The sequence below is a fragment of the Dasypus novemcinctus genome, chromosome 22, assembly GCF_030445035.2.
Source record: "Dasypus novemcinctus isolate mDasNov1 chromosome 22, mDasNov1.1.hap2, whole genome shotgun sequence".
Taxonomy (NCBI): domain Eukaryota; kingdom Metazoa; phylum Chordata; class Mammalia; order Cingulata; family Dasypodidae; genus Dasypus; species Dasypus novemcinctus.
The window spans coordinates 69,263,117-69,271,550 of record NC_080694.1 but is presented as its reverse complement, the minus strand read 5'-3'; the positions used below and the strand labels follow the sequence as shown (position 1 = coordinate 69,271,550).

At 45.9% G+C, this 8,434-nt stretch overlaps 1 pseudogene; it reads left to right on the top strand.

The window, feature by feature from the left end:
- The first annotated feature begins 630 nt into the window (after positions 1 to 630).
- On the top strand, positions 631 to 3,104 carry LOC105747134 (protein RUFY3 pseudogene; annotated as a pseudogene).
- Positions 3,105 to 8,434: the final 5,330 nt, after the last annotated feature.

The following is an 8,434-nucleotide window of genomic DNA, read 5'->3' as shown; positions in this document are numbered from 1 at the left end:
TCTTAACCCAGACACTCTACTACTGGTAAATGGCCCAAAGTCAGATTCTGAGGAACAAACTGTACTGTTACTTCAAAAAGTAACAATTACGCATTGTCCAGGGCATCAGAAACAAAGCCTGGTAAAAAACAGTCAAAAAATTACCAGGAATTATTCAATTAAAGTCAAAATGAGAAAAACTTTACTCTGTAGTTCTGATCATTTCCACAGCTAAAAGCTAAAAGAATTTCCAACTTGGTGCACTAATCCTGAATGAGACTAGCTACCCAAGAAAGTACCAGTTCACCAGAAGCGCCTGATGAAGCACATGAGTGCCAATCATTGAACAACCTGAAATGCATCTTCAAAAACTAAGAATGGGCATCTTATTAGCCAGGTGAAAACTTCATCCCATTTCATACAGAATGCCAAACTCATCTTCCTCCAGTCAAAATTAAAAAACAAAATGTTTACACCTTGTCAGGTCGGGACTATAGCCCATGGCCAGGAGGAAATAGCTACAGAAAAAGAATCATCTCCCTTCAGCTCCCCTTTAAGATTAAAGGTGTAAACTCTCTAAAAGAAAATAAAAGTTAATAAATGGATCTGAAGCCTGGCAAGAAATCCACATAAACACCAGTAACCCCCAAGATGGCTGCTAGGGTCCCCCACCACCAGAATTCTGGAAGAGAACTTCTTATGAAGACAGAAAAAAGCCCCGGAGGTTACCCAGGGGCTTTGTCTTTAGGCCCTCACTAGGAAATTAATAAGTGGGGTAATCAATCAAAACAATAAACAGTCACCCACTTCATAACTCCAACCATAATTATGCCAAAGCTTAGCAAGTTAAGCTAGCATAAAGGGGTGAAATGATATGAGCTATGGGTGGGGGACTGTGTGTCTCTTTATAATTAACCTGGGCTGTGTGTGTCACACAATGGAAGGCTGCAGCTTCACCTTTCATAACCATGCCAACCACTCCAGTCCTGGGAAACCAATTAACAAAGTAAGTTCTATAGACTTTGAATATTCAAGGAGGATGCATGCTAAATATGTTAATTCAAGCCTACCCATGCGGTCACCCCTCGGGCTGAAGCGTGGTTTGCTGGCCTGGCGGGGGAGCGGCCGCGGTAGGCCAAGCCGCTGCCCCCATAATAGGGTGGCTGGTCGAACTCACCGCCACCCCTGAAGGAAGTTCGGCATGGGCGCAGAGTGCCCTCGGGTCTCCCCTTCTCGGCAGCCATGCTTCCACGGCCGCCCCTCCTCCCGGATGGTGCCACACGATGCCTTCTTTCTCCCTGCGCAGGCGCAGGGCAGAAAATTCCAGTCTGCCCTTTTCCCCTCCCCCGACAGCAGCAACAGCCAGGTGTGGGCGGAAAAATCCAGCCCGCCCTTTTCCCCTCCCCCGACAGCAGCAACAGCCAGGCGTGGGCGGGAAACTCAAGTCTGCCCTCCACCCCAGCAACAGCAGCCACCAATCCCGAAACCCTGCCCCTTCCCCCAGCAACAGCGACAGCCAATCCCTAACCACCACCCCTCCCCCGTCCAGTACCGCCCACTGACCTTTCGCCGGCAACCAATCAGAACAGGGCGTGGCTTCGACCAATCAGCCTTCCCCAGCCCCTATAAAACTGTTGCCTCTCCCTCAGTAAAGTGGACTTGCGTGTTTACCTTGTCTCCGCGGTAGTTCTTCTGCCGTGCGCCCTCCAGTCCTGAGAGCCCCCGACAAGGGCCTGGCCTCCCTTGTCCCCAGTTCGTCGCCTGCTTCTCCGGGCGACCCCTTCGTCGCCGGCTTCGCCGGGCGACCCCGTCAGCCGAACCGCGCAACCCCTTGTGAGACCGATCCCTCGTCTGCTGCCGGACCGACCCCTCGTCCCAGGTGGGACCGACCCCTCGTCCCAAGCGGGACCGACCCCTCGTCCGCAGCCAGACCCCACCTCTACCGACCGAGCAAGCCGCCGCATACCCAGAATGTAGGAAATATGTATTAACTCAAGTTTATCGAAGACTCAAACAAAGGACCATATAGCTCTTCCTCTTTATAAAAATAACCTGAAAATCTTATCTGAGGCTGGGTTTTTGAACAGAGAATCTCCTGAGCCTAGCCACTCATAAGTAAATTCTTTTTTTCCTTCCCAAAATTGTTACTGTGTCCTCTCCTCCATATGCAATTATTGAACCTCTCAACTTCCACAACACAATGAAAAGGAACTTCTCACAAAACCTATGAACCCAATGACCTCATGGTGGAAGAAGGAGTTAGAATTGCTGGTCTCTCAGTGAGTCTTAATATTGTTGACACTGATATCAGTGTGAAAGGAGAAGGTTTTGACACCCAGATGGAGTTTCAGGTGTTTCAGTGTGTCTCAAGGATGGGAACAGCTGTGAAGGCATGAAGAAGATGGTCAGATTCCTGCAACTCTGGACCAGAACAACTAAATGGAGGAAGTCCAGGGTTATCCTAATACTACTGTAAACAACCTTGAGGCAAAAGTAGATGCTTTAGAAAAATCCAAACATTAAACTGAAGGGGAGCTTGAAGTTGCAAACAACAGGGTTATTACCTTGCAAGAAGAAAATGGAACAACTAAAGATGAAGCTCCTACATATCAGAATCCAAGCAAGACAGAACTTCAGAAGGGCAAGCACTGAGTGAACCAAGGAAGCTTTGTTAGGGGTTCCCTTAACAAGGTTTGGAGTTCATAGACCCTGACTTAACTCGACCTGACATAAATCAAAGGCAGCCCCCCAGCCATAACCAATGGAGTCATCACCTATGGGGTAGGAAAATTTCATCCCCTCACATGAGTAAACAGATTGGAGTGAGCACCGTTTCTATAACAGCATTGAAAGGAGGAGACACAATTATGACTGGATGTTGAAAAGGAGCTGGAAAGACAGATCCACAAGAGACAAGAGATGGACTTGGCTGTGAAAATGCTGGAGAAGGATGTCTAAATAGCAGGTGGCTTGGTGTCCCCATGGCAGCAGCTGGATGATCACAGGCTTTCAAGCATAAACTTGCTTTTAAGCTGCAGAGTTCAGATTTTGGAGTAAAGCAGAAACATGAACTAAACAGTTACTTGGAAGATACAACTAATCAGATGGATGCTACCATTAAATGACCTGAACAAAGATGGCCCCAGGCTGGATGAGGCCATGAGTCTGCTGAGCTGGACAACCAGTTCCTGAGCAGGACTCCAGAGACAAGATCAAGAGTCCACAGCTGGATGTGGAGGAGCTCACCAGGCAGCAGAACCAGCTTGAGTTCTAACTAAAATACAAAAGAGGAAGAAGGTTCCAAAACAACAGGACCTTCCCAGGAAAGGGCTCACCCATTTTGGGCAGAACACAAAATGGTCAAGAAGCACAAAATTCATGAGGAACATGTTAACTACAATGCTCTCTGAAAAGAGCCACAGGTTGGTCTCACCCATGGATGAGCAGGATCAGCCATGGGCGTCTGAAAGCCGCAGGTGTGTCAACTCTACCAAGAAGTTGGCAACATCACCAAGAATGTGTTTGCAGAGGAACAATCTGCAAACTTCCTTCTTCCTTCAAGCATCAGGCCTGAGCAAGTCTGCAGTCCCTGCCCCAAGCTTCTGATGAAGCAATATTGCACTAGCCCATCATGAGGCAGGAGGACAAGAGCTGGACTAAAACTCATGCAGGGCCCATTTCTACCTGTGCCAGGTGTCAGGAGGCCCTAAGAGCATAGTGCTCAAAATCAACTAGAAGCTGGTAGGGAGGAATTATTTGAATACATCAGTCCCAGGGAGAAAAGGCAGTGGGTGGGGATGCTGAAGGATTTGCTCATTTTCTGTAATGACTATGAATACAAGTTACTCTGTTGAGCACTTCTACTTTAAATCTAAATACCCCACTTGAAAGGATTTCTTTGCATACTTTTGCAAAGAGCTATTACTCACTTTTATGAATAGTGGTAATAATATTGGGGTGGATGTAATAGGAGAGAGGGGTCCAAGCAGATAAGACTAAAAGGAAAATGATCATCTCCCTCTAGTACATGTTCAGATACACAAAGGAAAGACAAATGTTAACTGAGATAAAAAATGAACTCTTTAAGTTATTTCTACCAAGAAGTGAACCCAAATTCAGGGAAAAGAAAGAGAAATGAAAGAGTAATATAAATTATGATTGTATTTAAAACAATAATGTATCATGTCAGGACCAGGAGGTTTCTGGTATTGAACGACAAATGATGTCATTACTAGAGTAAGAAGAAACATTTGCAGTTTTTCCCCTTAATGATTTCAAGAGTAAATATTTGCCCTTCTCAGAATCTCCTGTCACAAAACAAGCCAACTTTTTTTCTCAGTACCCCTCCTCCCAAGTTATAAGGGAAATAGTATGGAGTTTTAAAGTTATAGTTTTAGATCTTCAAACAGGAAGTGTTGAGGATAGCAAAGCTATGTCAGGTGTAGAGTAAAATAAACTTAATTTATCCATGGCTGAGGATAGTTCTTAAATTGTTTCTTGTTATTATAAGAAATCCCTTATGTTCTGAGCCAAGCTGTAAAGTTGCTGGTGCACCAGATTCTTGGAAAGGACAAAACTCAGACATCTCTTATTAGCAAATCCTTTGGGGGAAGGAAAAAAGTGCATTCAGCAAAGGAAGGAAAGGAATGCACTATTTTGATTGTTATATGTGCCTAGGTTTTTAAAATTCCAATTAAGACCTAAGAAGAACCAGTTCTGTGACTGGTTCTGAATTCTGAGATGGAAACATCCAGGAACTGTGGTGTTGGATAAATTCTGTCTGCTGGAAAGATTTACAGCCTGGGTAAGGGTTGTTATTAGAGGGGTCTGGCCTGTTTTTTGGTGAGGCTGAGGTTTAAGATTATTAGGCACAAATGGAATCTAGCAGTTATTTTATAAAAAATGCAAACAAGCCAACTAAAAATGGGCAAAATATTTGAATAGACATTTCTTCACAGAAGATATATGAATGTGTAAGAAGCACCTGAAAAGATTTTCAACATCATGAGCCATTAGAGAAATGCAAAAAACCTACAATGAGGGTGAATTCCAGGAAGATAGAGAACTAGAAAAACATGTGACCCTCTCCTCTCTGAGAAAAATAGCTAGAGGACAGGCAGAAAGAGCCTGGGAAAAAAACCTTCTAGGGTTTAGGACACTATGGGGAGGCTGGACACCGCCCCGAGAGAGAGACTTAAAGGAAAAGAAACTCTACAGCAAATTTGGTAGTTAAAAGCTGCAGCTGCAGCTGCCAGAGCCCTCCCCCACCCTACAAAAAATGTTGAATTCTTAGGCATGAGATTGGCAGCTCCAGACAAAGGGAGCCCAGGAAAAGGAGAAAGGGATTCATCTTAAAACTGACTCAGATTTTGACCTACAGATTTGTTCTGCTGTGTCCCAGGAGCCCTTCCAGGATGGATGGGACCTTTGGAGCCATCAAAGGACAAAGAGCTCTGACCCACTCAATCTATCTTTCTACTGGCTGGGGTTATTGTTGAAGATGCAGAAGGGAGTGGAATTATTTCCTACCCAGGTAAAGGGAGGGGGCTGCCAGGAAAGGCTGGAGAACTGCCTCTGAGAAAGTTTGCATCATGAGGCTCTTGGCGTCCAGGCAGGATCCTCCATCACATTGATCTGGTCCATGTTGTAGCAAACACATTCTGACCAAGCATTGAACTGAGAGGCCTGCCAAAGATCGACATCTGCTGGCAGACCAAGGAAGTGCATGTGTAGAAATTAAAAGTTAATAAAAGAAGAGACAGCCAGCAAGGTGGTGGCAGAGTAAGGAGCTCCTAGAGTCAGCTCCTACTACAGGGCAGTTAGTAAACACCCAGAGCTATGTGGAGTAGCTGCAACACTTGTTTGGGGGCTCCAGGAGACCAGAAGAGCATCCTGCCACATTCTTGAAGAATGGAAGGAGGAAACTCCCCATTGCAGAGAAGATTCATAAGTAGAGTGCTCCACGCCACAGAGGCTGGTGCCCATCCTCCACTGGAGGCACAAGCCACCTCTGGAGCTGTTCCATGGCTGCAATTGAAAGCTCCACTTCCCCAAAACAGGGGAGGAATAGATGGTTGGGCACCAACTTCAGCTACTGATGAGTAAATTCAACAGCCTATAGTATAATCCTGAGAACAGCTAAAGTTTGAGCCTGTCCAAGTCAGAAAGAGGCCAGTAGCTGCAATCTTAACTCTTTGCCTGGCACGAGAGGAAGCAGGGCAAACCAAAAGCACAGTGGTTGTAGGGACCGGCTTCTTTCCATCCAGATGAGACTGCAGCTCTAGAATAGGCCCCAGCCCCACCTCTGGCAGGGAGGCAGCTGGGGGACCTGTGCCAACCTCTCCAGGAAATTGCTGGCCTACCCATGGAGGCCAGTACTCATCCTACTCTGGCTGCACAAGCCACCCCTGGAGCTACACCATGGCTGCAACTGGAAGCTCCATTTCCAAAAAACAGGGGAGAAGGAGATGGTTGGCTACTAATTTCAGCTACTGATTAGTACACCTGGCTGGCTAAGATATAACCCTAGGTAGAGTAGGGTGTGAAACTGTTTAAATTGGAAAGAGACCAGTGGCCACCATTTTGACTCCACACCAGCGTGAGGGGAACCCAGGCTGATTGAAAATCACAGTGATGGTGGAACCAGTTTCTTTGACCCAGAGTGGCCTGCAGCCCTAAACTAGGCTTCAGCCCCACCTCTGCAGGGAAAAGGCCAGTGGGCCCTGCACCAGCCTATCCAGGTAACTGCAGTACCTTTGGCTGGCACAGACTGAATAATTGGAAGTCTACCAGAGCAACTGTGGTCATCTTGGACTAGCCTGCATAAATTGCTGCCCACACCTGTATTTCCTTCACAGCACCAGACTGGACAGAAATGGGTGTAAAGCTTCATCAGACTTTGTGTGCAACCACAGTCTTGGATGGCATAATTTGGATTATTCCACACAGCTGGGACTCTGTCCCTACCCCTGGCAAAGGAGAAAGTTGGGAGAAGCTTCATTGGTCCCTGGGGCAATGAGGGCAGAGTAAGCCTTCACAACTTACAGGACCAACTATATCCTTGGCTCCTACTATAAAACCAGCAAGGGAGAAATGACAGAGAGTCCTAAACTAAAGAGAAAATCTGCACCCAGACTAAATTTACTTCCAGTAGGCCAGATGCTAAGACACCCGCAAAAAACTTAAAATCCACACCAAGGAACAGGAAGCTAGGGTACAGTTAAAGGAACAAGATCAGCCTCCAGATGACATAAAGGAACTGAGACAACTAATCATAGATGTTCAAACAAATCTCCTTAATAAATTCAATGTGATGGTTGAAGAGATTAAGGATATTAAGAAGACATTGGGGGAGGTGGAAGTAGCTCAACTGATACAGCATCCATATACCATATGGAGGGTCCAGTGTTTGATCCCCAGGGCCTCCTGACACATGTGGTAAGCTGGCCCATGCACAGTGCTGTTGCACACAAGGAGTGGCATGCCACACAGTGGCACCTCCACCTAGGGATGCACCATGTGCAAGGAGTATGCCCAATAAGGAGAGCTGCCCCACATGAAAAAAAGTGCAGCCTGCCCAGGAATGGCACATGCATGGAGAGCTGATGCAACGAAATGATGCTCCAACAAAAAAAGAGACACAGTTTCCCAGTGCTGCTGGATAATGAAATCGGACACAGAAGAACACACAGTGAATGGACACAGAGAGCAGGCAGTGGGGGGAGGGAGGGGAGAGAAATAAAAAACAAGAAGGCATGGATGAGCACAAAGAATAATTTGAAAGCATACATTGAAAAATAGCAGATCTTAACCCACAAGAAGCACTTCACTCTCCAAATTTCTGTGGTGATCCTGGTGATCCTAAAGCCAACCTCGTTATGCCTCTTCAGAGTCACCAGCATCATCTGGCAGCCCCCATTCTGCAGTGCTCTTGAGCCATCACCTGCTCCACGAGGAGAGCACAGCTTAGGAGCCAAGCCTCAGCTCTGCAAGGCCCACCCCTAGGGACGTCAGCGGGTTTCTATACCTACAGTGTCAACAATTTCAGGGTTTCCTTTGTTTTTTAAGTCTCCCATATCTGTTTAAAGTTCTTGTTTATTATTTTTAAATTTTCAAAATTTACATTCTATGTCCCCAAGCAAGTTTCCCTTTCCCCTCCCTCCACCCCCATGTAACCTCTAATTTCCTTTCTATATGAACTTGCTATTTCTAGCTATTTCATGCAAGTGAAATCCTACTGTTTTTAGTCTTTTTATGAGTTGCTTATTTCATGCAGCATACTGTTTTCAAGGTTTAGCCATGTTCCAGCATATTTCAGAGCTTCACTCCTACTTAATGGCTGAATAATATTCCATTGTGTGTACACGCTCCTTTTTGGCTGTTTCCTTCTTTTGACTATGGTGAAAAATGCTGCAAGAAACATTGGTGTACAAGTATCTGTTTGAGCTCCCATTTT